This window comes from Phoenix dactylifera, chromosome 2 (assembly GCF_051530095.1).
Source record: "Phoenix dactylifera cultivar Ajwa chromosome 2, Ajwa_hap1_PhDact_Kaust_v1.1, whole genome shotgun sequence".
NCBI lineage: Eukaryota > Viridiplantae > Streptophyta > Magnoliopsida > Arecales > Arecaceae > Phoenix > Phoenix dactylifera.
In genome coordinates, this window is record NC_143191.1 from 10,924,055 (window position 1) to 10,936,931 (window position 12,877).

The following is a 12,877-nucleotide window of genomic DNA, read 5'->3' on the forward strand; positions in this document are numbered from 1 at the left end:
CAAAATTAAACACAAAGATTCTGAAAGTGCTTTAATGTTATTGAAATATGTATTTTTCAATCGTAACAATTTAAGATGAGCCACATTGTGAAAGATACATATCTCATATTATGACTTAGAAAGCTTCTATTGAAAATCCTATGTAATTCAGAATCCGATTTTGTATAAAAGTTTAAACTCCATATGATTACTAAATAAAATGTTAATGTAAGAAAACAGAATTTATTTTGATTGCTCCGATACGCATCCGAAACATATCATTTCTTACCTTCAAAGTATAATAATTTTGATTCAAATGATGTGTCTTACGATGATCTTGATTGCAAGTAAATATTTTTAAAATATATGACTTTATTTTAATATTTAAAAAAATTTATTGAGCTTCATGTATACATTGCTGAAGAACTGTGATTAAGAAATTGAGTTCTATAAATACACATACCTCAATGATCATCTATATGTTTTTCTCTCCTACATTCTTAGAAACTATTATCAGAATATATATATATAGAGTGAATACTATAAATTTTGAATAATTCTAGATCACTCTACATTCTCGATAACATAGAATTTCAGTTTTATTCATGTTTATTATTAAATTCTGAAATTCAACCAAAGAAAAGAATGATTAAAGAAGAATGCATCTTTTGAGGGGGAGCTTTAGATATTCAGTATCTTATCCTAAAGAAACTTTAATTTTATGGATTGATTTTGATGAACCTCCTTATATTGCAAGACATGCTTTATTCTATAAAGGCTGTCTTATCTCAAACCTTGAGTCTTATGAAAATGAGCTGAAACTTATAGAAAATATATTTTTGAGATTGACAATTTTATTGAACATTATCTTCAAATTCTAAACTCTTAAATGGAATGATCAATAGAGGGGGAGAAAGAAAATTTCAGAAGGAGAGGTCTCACGGAACTTAATTACATAAATCTATAGGAGAGGGAAAGAATACTAAATGAAAAGTGATCCTAATACTCTCCAATATGTATCATCTGAAATTTAAATATGAAAATCTTTATGATACACCTTGAGGCATGTTATTTGGTTAATATATCTTCTGCACAAATCATGAACCAAATTGCAATTCAAATAGTTGATCTTAAGAGCCTCTAATTTAATGAAAAAAAGGGGAGAATAACGTGTTAAATTTTCTTGAGTATCTCGTAGAAAATCTATTTTGGAATTCACTAATGAGTCCTAATTGGCTTGCTCTTTAGAACTTCAATATTGTGCCAATTCATATTTTTATATATGTATCAAATCGTGCTTATTTTCTAAAGGAATAAAAGAAAGTCCTTAAAAGAGCTCTAAGATATATCATAAATTGCATGAATTCATATTTTGGTATTTGTGCCCCAATGCTCTTATTATCATAAAAAGAACTTTGAAGTCATGATCCAACATGATGATATGTTTTTCAAGTATATAAGTTTTGATCTTTTACTCTGAAAATCAATTAAATTGCTCTCATGTTGATAAAATACTTAATAGATTGGGCAAAAGTTCTTCAATGAACAAGCTTTCATACTTATTATTAAAGAGAGGTTAGATTTCCACTCATGTTTTTGGTTATTAATTGTGGTACTTCTTGAATTAACCTAAGGAAGATTCCACCTACACTTGATTAGAAAACTATCTGTGGTATCAAATTAGAAAATCTCTTGAATTCACACTCGATGTGTTCTGCTCTGATCTTTGTACTTAATGTTTCACTATCTTTTTGATGTTGTCAAAAAGGGGGAGAAATATCTAAGTATATGCTTATAATGCTTTGTGATAATCAGCTTGAACTGAAATATATTGATTGTGTTAAGCTGATTAAATCTAAAGCATTATCATGAAGTATGTTTTGTTTTAAATATACATGTTGTCTACTTCATGCAACTTTGCTATGTATTACTTCTAGAAAACAATATCTTTTATATTGCATATACTCCAAGTTTTGTCATCATCAAAAAGGGGGAGATTGATGACCCAAAGATTGATTCATAGATTGATTTTGATGATCACAACACCTTGAAGTATAGATACTAATGTTTATGTTGCAAGGAGAAAGATATTTATTTTGCAAGGAACATAGCAAGTTGGAAGAACACAAGAAGGCCTCCAAAAGCACTCAAGAAAAGTTAGAAGAAAGCTACAATTCATTGGCCCAACTTTAAAGTTCAAAAGATTCAAATTGGAGGAGCAAATTCAAAGGAAAATTCAAAAGAATAGTCTTCGAGTCGACTCCTAAGGAATTCGAGTCGACTCCAATGGTTGCCGAGTCGACTCCAAAGAAAGCGAGAGTCGACTCTCAGTGGTACACAAGGGAAAACTCAGAGAAGCAGTTTTTGGACACTGAGATTCGAGTCGACTCCCACAAAGTCCGAGTCGACTCCAAAGACAGAACAACCCCAAGACAGAAGACGGTATTTTCGTCTCTGAGAGGGGAGTCGACTCCAAGACAAGTCGAGTCGACTCCAAGGCAGCGCGGCTCCAAAATACAGAGGATCAGTTTTCCGACTCTGAGATTCGAGTCGACTCCCAGACAGCTCGAGTCGACTCCAAGGCAGCGCTACACTAAGATGGCAGAAGACCAACTTTCGGAAACTGAGAGCCGAGTCGACTCCAAGGAAGTTCGAGTCGACTCCAAGACTGGATGAGCCAAAAGACAGAGAATCGGGAGTTCGGGCTCTGAGATTCGAGTCGACTCCCAGGACAGTCGAGTCGACTCGAGTGGACAAAATTCAAATTTGGATCCACGGACTACAGAGGATGAGCCGACTCCAAAATTGCCAGGTCAGCGCCAGAAGTTGGCGAGTCGACTCCGGGTTAAGTCGAGTCGACTCCCAGTCAAGACGGCAACTTTAATTCAAACTTGGAACAGTTGCCGAGTCGACTCCGGAAAAGCTCGAGTCGACTCCTGCTACAGCCGAGCCGACTCCTGATCGCGCGAGTCGACTCCAAACCCAACGGTCATATTGTCAGGAGCTGCAGACTGGTTCCAACGGCTCTATTTTTGGCTCTAACGGCTATATTCTTGTTTCCACGTTATCAAAAGCTATAAAAACAAGAAGAGAGCTAGGAGAGAACGGATGGAAGTGGGAGAGATCATCTAGGAAAGAGATCTCAAAGAGATTACAAAGGAAATCTCCCATAAGCACACAAGGGCCATCCAAAGCGAAATAGAGAGAAGAAGAGCATCCAAGAGAATCCCAAAGCTTCCTCTCCATCCGTGTGCTGCCTCAGTGATCCTCTACCTCGTGCCAAATCAGAAGAGGGTCAAGTAAAGAAGAAGCCGAGCTCCTCCATCTTCAAAACTCGTTTGAGGGCTTCTCTTTACTCTATTTGTTTATATTGTTATATTTGCTTGCTTAAGAAGCTTTGATTTGTTTTTATTCTTTGTTTTAATATCTTGTAACTTGATTCAATCAAGGGATTGAATCAAGGGGTTAAAGGTTTGTTGGTGAGCCAAAGGGAAAACCAACGGTGTAAGGTTTGTTGGTGAGCCAAAGGGAAAACCAACGGGGTTTAGGTTTGTTGGTGAGCCGAGGGTAAAACCAACGTGTAAGGGTTCGATTGTGATCCCGGGAAAACAATCGGGGGTGGTTCTAGTCGGTGAGCCTGGGAAAACCGACCGAGTTCGTTGTTATCTCGCAAAACAACAAGTTGGGTTGTGAGCTTGTAAAACAACCGGCTGTAATCTGTAGGATTATAGTGGAATTCCCAAGAGGTCTTGGGGAGTGGATGTAGGTGCTGGGGTGCACCGAACCACTATATGTTTATTGTGTTTGTGATGCTTTTTGTCATTGTCTAACTTGCTTACTTAGATATATTGCTTGCTTAACTCGTATCTACGCATCCCTTAGTTGCAAGCATACTCAATTTACTTAATCAAGTCCCATTTAATAAATCATACTGTTGCTAAGTTTAAATTCCACTGTGCATCTATATAACTTAGCATAGTTAATCAAAAAGTCTTAGAAGTAGTTTAAAAGTTTTAAAAGACCCAATTCACCCCCCCCTCTTGGGTTGTATCTACTGGGCAACAGCCGTCATCTCAGTCACGGCTGACAGGGAAGGGACCAACGCTGAAGAAGGTGCAGGAGAGGGAGCAGTCACTGTACCTCGGAGCTCCCTAAGCAGGTCGTCCTGGAGATCTCTAACTATCTCCTGCCGCAACTCCCAGAGCTGCTCAGGAGAGATCCGGACCTCCATGGGCTGAGTAGGTGGAGCTGAGGAGGAGGGTCCGGCAGAGGTGGTGGGAGCAGAGGTGGAGGGAAAGGTAGGATAGTCTGAGTCTGGGTCAGGACTGGGGGAATGTCTGGTGGTATGTGTGGAGGTGGATGATTTTCTAACCCAGGTTCCCTCGACCTTCCGAAACCCCATCCTGTGTAGGGTTTCCGGACGCATGCGATCTGTCCATCGTAATGCGCGAGAGGGTTCCCCCTCAGGAATGGGAATCTCGGCCTCCCTAAACAGAAGAGTGAACATCATGCCATAGGGGAGGGTGAGCCTAGGTCTATCTAGTGGCTCACATAGGTATCTATACATCATCTTGGGAAAGTTGATTGGGGTGTCCTGGAGGATGTAGAACATAAGAGCTAGGTCTCTCTCAGATACAAAATCGAAGCGGCCAGTCTTCGGGAAGAGGGACCTAGAGATGATACTCAAGAGGAGCCGCATCTCAACTAAAAGTGAGCTAGCGGACACCTCATCTAAGGGGGACTGAGGTGGATGTCCTAGAATGGCCGTAAGGGCCTCAGTCCTATCCTCGGGGTGTGTGGGAGCCACCCCTACTTGTGGAAGATGGAGGACCTGAGCAATGATATCCTCCGAAATGAACAATGGGACACCGGCTACCGTGCCCTCGATACCCCCATCGCCCCTATGTACAGTACCGTAGAACTCCCTAACTAGGCCAGGGTATGTGGGGAGATCTAGGGAACAAAAATACTCTAAGCCCTGGGCCCGCAGTCTCTCTCCTATAGTAAAGCCCTCCCGGGAGAGATAGTCGAAATCGACGTATCTCCCGGTGGAGACCGCCTTCCCGGCGCACGGCCTCGAGGGAACCTCCCTCGGCGGGGAACGAGCCGGAGGTTGTGGCCTCGCGGGATCGTTCCGAGCCTTGGAACGCCGCTCGGCACCGGTCGCGGATTGGGGTCTCTTCCGGACAACGGCTTTACGAGGCATTTTGACCTAGGGAAGGGGAAGGAACCTAAAGAAGCGAGGAAGATGGACGGGAAAAACCTTAAGGTCGGCCGGAGACGCTCTAGGAGTCGGCTCTAGGGCTTGTGAACAGTGGCGGCGGTGAATAGAAGTGTTGAGTAAACGATGAAGTTAGGGTTAAAAAATCGGATCCCGACTGCGAGTCGACTCCTCTGAGTCGCGAGTCGACTCGACCTCGAGTCGACTCCAAAGTATGCGCGAGTCGACTCTCCTTATGCGCCTATTGACCTCGAGTCGACTCCCGACTGTATGCGAGTCGACTCCCCGTTACGAGCCGACTCTGAAACTTGCTCGAGTCGTCTCGAACTCTGGCACGCACCTAAAAATCATGCTATGTTCGTGCCGAATGAGGGAAAATCACTAAGTTATGATCTGATTTGATGATCATTGTAAAGAAACTCTAAATTAGCCACAATCTAATCATCAAAATCAATGAACTAGTGGAAAATACCACTAGGATGGATCAATCACTCCCAATCCCCTCCTAAGCACACTAAATCTCTCTTCACTTAAGGGTTTTGTAAAAATGTCAGCTAATTGATCATCAGTGCAAACAAATTGAAGTGTCACATCACCATTCAGTACATGATCTCTTATGAAGTGATGTCTTATCTCAATATGTTTAGTTCTTGAATGCTGAATTGGATTTTTAGTTAGGTTAATGGCACTTGTATTATCACAATTAATGGGAATTTTATCTTGTTTAATGCCATAGTCTTCCAATTGTTGTTTGATCCACAAGATTTGAGCACAACAACTTCCGGCTGCAACATATTCAGCTTCAGCAGTAGATAATGCAACCGAGTTTTGTTTCTTGCTAAACCATGAGATTAAGTTTTCTCCTAGGAATTGACATGACCTGCTGGTGCTTTTTCTATCAAGTTTACATCCAGCAAAGTCTGAATCTGTGTATTTTATTAAGTTTAGGCTAGGTTCTTTAGAATACCATAACCCTATATTCTTTGTTCCTATTAGGTATTTAAAGATTCTCTTGACTGCAATTAGATGAGATTCCTTAGGATTAGACTGATATCTAGCACACATGCAAACACTAAACATGATATCAGGTCTACTTGCAGTAAGATACAATAAAGATCCTATCATACCTCTATATAGTTTTTGATCTACAGATTTACCTGATTCATCTTGGTCTAATTTGCATGATGAGCTCATGGGGGTGCTGATTGACTTGTTCCCCTCCACATCAAACTTCTTAAGCATCTCCTTGATGTATTTAGCTTGATTGATGAAGATGCCTTCTTCAGATTGTTTGATTTGAAGCCCGAGGAAATAATTCAGCTCTCCCATCATGCTCATTTCAAATTCACTCTGCATCAAGTTAGCAAATTCTTCGCAGAGGCGATTGTTAGTAGCACCGAAAATAATATCATCAACATAAATCTGTACTAACAACATATCTTTGTTTTTCTTCTTTAGAAACAATGTTGTATCTACATTACCCCTAGAAAACTCATGTTCTAATAGGAATTTGCTAAGCCTCTCATACCATGCTCTAGGTGCTTGTTTCAAACCATAAAGTGCCTTGTTCAATTTATATACATGATTAGGATATTGATGATTTTCAAAACCAGGAGGTTGTTCTACATATACCTCCTCATTAATATACCCATTTAAGAATGCACTTTTTACATCCATTTGAAATAATTTGAAGTCCTTAGAGCATGCAAATGCTAGTAAAAGTCTAATTGCCTCAAGTCTAGCTACAGGAGCAAAGGTTTCATCAAAATCTATACCTTCTTCTTGATTATAACCCTTTGCTACTAGTCTAGCCTTATTCCTTATTACAATTCTATTTTCATCAAGTTTATTTTTATAAATCCATTTGGTAACTATAATTGAATATTCAGTAGGTCTTTCAACTAGATTCCATACTTTGTTTCTAGTAAATTGGTTTAATTCTTTTTGCGTTGCATTTATCCAATTTACATCTTTTTCAGCTTCTTCTATGTGTTTGGGCTCAAAATGTGAAACGAAAGCTAGATGATTGTTTAAGTTCCTAAGAGATGCTCTAGTCCTAACAGGTTGAGATGGATCATCTAGAATTAATTTCTTAGGATGCCCGTGAGCAAACCTCCAAGCCTTAGTCAGCCCATGATCCATAATAGCCTCTTGGCTTGATGATGCATTTTCAATTAATTTTTGGTTATCATCTTGTAATGTCATCTCATCTATCTTCTCTTCAAGAATTTCACCATCATCATCAAAATTAACTCTCTTGCTAGAAGAGATATCACTAAAATCATCAAAAACAACATGTATGGATTCTTCTATAACTAGGGTTCTTTTATTAAAGATTCTATAGGCTTTACTAGTTGTGGAGTACCCCAAGAATATACCCTCATCAGATTTAGAGTCAAATTTTCCTAGATTATCTTTCCCATTATTATGAACAAAACACCTACATCCAAAAATATGAAAATAGTTCACTTTTGGTTTTCTGTTTTTCCAAAGTTCATAAGGTGTTTTCTTTATGATGGGTCTTAATAAAACTCTATTTAATATATGACAAGAAGTATTGACGGCTTCTCCCCAAAAGTACTTAGGGAGGTTACTTTCACACAACATAGTTCTAGCCATTTTCTCTAGAGTTCTATTTTTCCTCTCCACAACTCCATTTTGTTGTGGTGTCCTAGGTGCAGAAAAATTGTGTGTTATCCCCTTTTTACTACAAAACTCATCAAATAAATGATTTTCAAATTCGGTACCATGGTCACTTCTAATAGCTATTACTGAAGTATCTCTAGCATTTGTTACTTCTTTATGAAATTTCTTGAAAATTGAAAATGCTTGATCCTTATGGCCTAAGAACATGACCCAAGTATATCTAGAATAATCATCTACGATAACTAGACCATATTTATTTCCACCTAGACTTGTGGTTTTAGTTGGTCCGAATAGGTCCATGTGTAGTAGTTCTAGAGGTCTAGAGGTAGAGACACAATTTATAGATTTAAAGGAGTTCCTTGATTGTTTGCCAAATTGACATGCTTCACATATTTTATTCTTTTCAAACTTTAATTTTGGCAAACTTATCACAGAATCTCTTTTAACTAGTTTAGATATGGTGTCCATGCTTGCATGACCTAACTTACGGTGCCATAACCAACTAGCATCATTATCCTTAGTTTCATTAACAACTAAACATGGGTTGTGTTTGGCAAGATCCTCAAGGTCTACAACATACACATTTCCACGTCTTATTCCTTTAAAAACTAAACTATTGTCATTTGGGTTTGTTATGATGCATAGTGATGGTTTAAACATAACATTATAACCTCTATCACATAATTGTCTAATGCTTAATAAATTATGCTTATGTCACGACCCCCGCCCCGTTCCCGGCGGGCCGCCGCGACGGTCCTAGGGTGCGGGTAGGCATAAGGCCACCAGCCACCGCGTAGAACCCTACTACCTATCAATCATCAATAAATCTTGAAAAAATTTGGCATGATGCATGCACAAAATGATCACTTTTCCTATAGTGACCTGTCAGGATTATCTCAATACATACAACACACTACCTGTCAGAGCAGCAATCACATAATCTGTCACATAATAAACCTGGACAATATATAGCAATACATCATCTCAGGCATATAACTCATCTGCACACATATATATATACCTGCTTCCTAATCCATCCATGGTCAAACCCATATCCACAACAGGATCTATGACTGTAACTATGCACTATATACAATAGAAGGTTTATAATACACCAAAAGGTATAAACCTCTATCTACATTATACTATACTATGGAGCGGCACAGCTAGCAGGCAACCACTAATCCTGCTCCTCTCTATACAATACCTGCCCTGCAATCAAAAACACCAAATTGGGGAGTGAGTATATAAATACTCAGTGAGTGGAGTAGAGAGTACTATGCACATGAGACAGAATATAATCATGGCTCGAGATGAAATCTCAAGATCAATAACAAGATGAACATGAACTCAATATAGAGAATATGGAGTGAATCATCACAATCCCAATCAACACATCTGGAGCACATATGGAATAATCAAGTAATCATATATGCTACCCATGAATATGCTCAATAGGTCATAGTACTGAATCATATAAATCAGGTGTCAATAGGCTGAATCATCAACAAGACAGCTATCGGGAGGTGGGTTTTACGCCCCAGGCGAACCAGCAACAACTCCCTACTGCCATATAAATACATCGAATATGACACCACACCAATATGTAAATCATCACTAGACAGCTGTTGGGAGGTGGGTTTTACGCCCCAGGCGAACCAGCAACAACTCCCTACTGTCACATGCATATGCAGGATAACACACCACACTGATCATGTAAATGCTGGCCAGTATCCAGAACAGAAATCCATCTCACATCTACATACTAAACGGCACCTCGCGGGAATTCTACATCCGCGGAAAGCCATACTGCACCTCGCGGGGTCTTACTATGCCCGGCGGCAAGCAGAATATAAGTCGTAGGACCGGCCGATCCTACGCCTAGGGCCGTGTCCCCCCTAGGAAGGGACTGGGCTCCGCCCACCCAGAAGGCTACTATGTGCACAAAGGCCGATGTTCAACCCCATCGACTATAGGTGTCCTGCAGATACTGCCAAGCCATGCATAAATGCCATAATGCACCCTCCCAATACTCTACTAAAAAGGAGCATAATTAAGACTACCACTCACTCGACTCCGACCCAATCATAAACTAACATTAGGGTTGGGAGTGAGGGGTCAAGGGTGTGCAATGCAACTCAATATACCACTGAAAAGGCTCTACAAATCTTTGAAATGGAGGAAATGAAATCAATTTACAAAAGAAGTTATTTCACAATTTGGAACCAATTTAATTACTCATAAAAGAGTATAATCAAGCTACGACTCACAAGTCTTTAAAATAGAGGAAATGAAATCAATTTACAAAAGAAATCATTTCACAATTCGGAATCAATTTGATTACTCATCAACCCCTCGTAATTCCTCTCAATGTTCCCTCAAATGCATGTATAAAATAATCAAGCATGGAGAATCAAGATTATAGAGGAATCTACTACAATATCAATCAATATGCTCAAGTGGAATCAATTCACACTTGGCGACATTCATGAAAATGAATTAAGGATGCTCATGGTGCAAAGTACATGACTCCCACTCACCTGTCAATCTGGCACAGCCCTGATACGCCTCCAAAAATCTACAGCTGGCAGTGGGGAACTTCTTCCTCTTGTTTCCTAGCTTCTTGCCCAACTGTGACATGCATTTACAATACATTTAGTCTTGTATCAAGGGCTATAATCTACGTGCCAATTATAATATAGGGAACTTTAATTGATTCAACTCCCCCGTTTCCTAAATCTTTTCTTTTCTTTCTCTTTTTCTTTTTCTATTAATTAACTCATCATTTATGTGTATTAGGGACTCCCTTGCACGAGTACAAGGTCTCCCTTAGCCTAATCTAGGCTTAATACCCTATTATGGCATGAAATCCCTTATTTTCCACCCGGATGAACAGTAACCCGAACTGACAGTGGGTTACTTCATCCCGGTTTTGATCCACTTTCAGGACTCCAAATTTGATGAAATTTTTACCTAACATTCTACACTCACAGAGGATTCCAAAGAGATAACATGCATCATCATCGGAGGCCGTTTGACCCCCTAAATAATTTGCCGAAGTTGGGACTTCGACACAGTTTTTCCGTAGTGCCGGAAAAATTTGTCAAAATCCGATTCTTCTTCTTTTAACCACCTCTACAACCCTTATCCGACCCCTCTAGACTATATCCACCCTTTGTATAGCCTAATGTCATCAAAAGACTAGATAGGGATGGATATTTACCTTTTTCTTTTTGGAAATCGAGGTCCTTGCGTAGAGGGGAAGGAGATCTACGTTTTTCCCTTCAGCTGGAAGTGCAACCGGAATCCCCCTCCTCCTCGAATCCCCTTCCTCTTCTTCTTTCTTCTTCTTCTTCTTCTCTTTTTCTTTCTTTCTTTCTTTCTTTCCTCTGTTTCACGCCTGAGAACCCCCTCCCTCTTTCTCTCGGTTTCATTCCAAAAGCCAGCTCAAACCCTCCAATTAAATCACATCAAGACACTATTCACCCTTTGTTTAATATTATTAAATTCCCATTTTGCCCCTAACACTTCAACATATCTACCGTTATGCCATTAACTTTTGATTCCTTCCAATTTTACCCTTACCACTTCAATGCATCTACAACTATGCCATTATCTTTTGATTCTTTCCTATTTTACCCCTTATATCAATTTTAAAGGACTATTCTATCCCTTTTTATATATAAAAAAAAAAATTTTGGGGTTATTACAGCTTAAGACCATCAACATATCGAACATTATCAATAAAAGTTGAAGGGGTAATTTGTACTTTACCTATACCAATGATGTGACCTTGGTTATTGTCTCCAAAAGTCACAACACCTCCCTTCTTAGCTTCAAGAGTGAAGAATTGATCCTTGTCACCCGTCATGTGTCTTGAGCAGCCACTATCCAAGTACCAACAATTTTTGTCGACCTTGGCTGCAAGACACTCCTACACAAGCAAATCATATAATCTTAGGTACCCAAGTTTTCTTGGATCCTTCATGGTTAGTAATGTTGGTTCCTTTTGGAACCCAAACCCTCTTAATTTTTCTTTTAGTTTTTCCTTTCCTATAATTACACACATTTGCTTTATGTCCTAAAGTTCCACAACAAAAGCAGGTTATTTTCTTAGTTTTACTTTTTCCTGCTTTAACAAATAAGTTACTAAGAAGTTTTTGCTTATGTTTAGGTTTATACCCTAAACCCGCTCTATTGAATACCGCTCGTTGACTATTAAGTATCATATTCAATTTTTCAGAACTATATGTAAATTTTTCAACCAAGGGTTTGTATTTTTCAAGTTCTTTAGTTAGTGTTTGTTTTTCTGCTTTTAGATCATTTAGTTCTTTTGTGAGACTCTCATTTATATGTTTATTGTTTTTGGGTTCTAATGTTTCTTTGTTCAGCCTTTCATTTTCTTTAGTTAAGGTATTATTCTTTTGTATCAAGATTTGGTTGCTTGTTTTAAGTTCTGCATTTTCTTTGATAAGAACATCTTTATCCTTAACTAATGAATCATACTTACGGAGATGAGTTTGGTTAGTTACTTTTAGTTCTTTATTTTTAACGTTTATTGTTTTGTATTCATCCATTAATTCATTGAAAGCATCATATAATTCATCGAAAGTAAAATCTAAATGTGGTGCGGATGTTACCTCATTTTCATTGGCCATGAAGCAGAAATTGGCCTTTTCTCCTTGTTCCTCATCCGATGATGATGATGATGTGTCGGAGTCCGATAGGGTGGTGACAAGGGCTTTCTTCTTCTTGTACTTGCTCCCCTTCTTCAGTAAAGGACACTCAGCTCTGATGTGTCCCGGCTTCTTGCACTCATAACATCCAATCCCCTCATTTTCCCTTTCCTTACCTTTATCCTTTCGATAGAAATTTGAGGGGCCTCTCCTTTGATGAAAGGACTTCTTTTGGTTGATGAATCTTCTGAACTTACGTACGAGAAGAGCCTCATCATCCTCTCCCTCATGATCTTCTTCTTCACTGCTGCTACTGCAAGACAAGTCTTTGTTAGATGATGTAGATTTGAGAGCT

At 39.1% G+C, this 12,877-nt stretch overlaps 1 long non-coding RNA gene across 1 annotated transcript; it reads right to left on the reverse strand.

The window, feature by feature from the left end:
- Positions 1-8,737: 8,737 nt before the first annotated feature.
- On the reverse strand, positions 8,738-11,625 carry LOC149768201 (uncharacterized). The gene is made up of 2 exons (XR_016399114.1): positions 11,070-11,625; positions 8,738-10,477 (listed from the first exon to the last, which is right to left on the reverse strand). It is a non-coding gene; the product is annotated as an uncharacterized LOC149768201 (long non-coding RNA).
- Between the last annotated feature and the right edge of the window lie 1,252 nt (positions 11,626-12,877).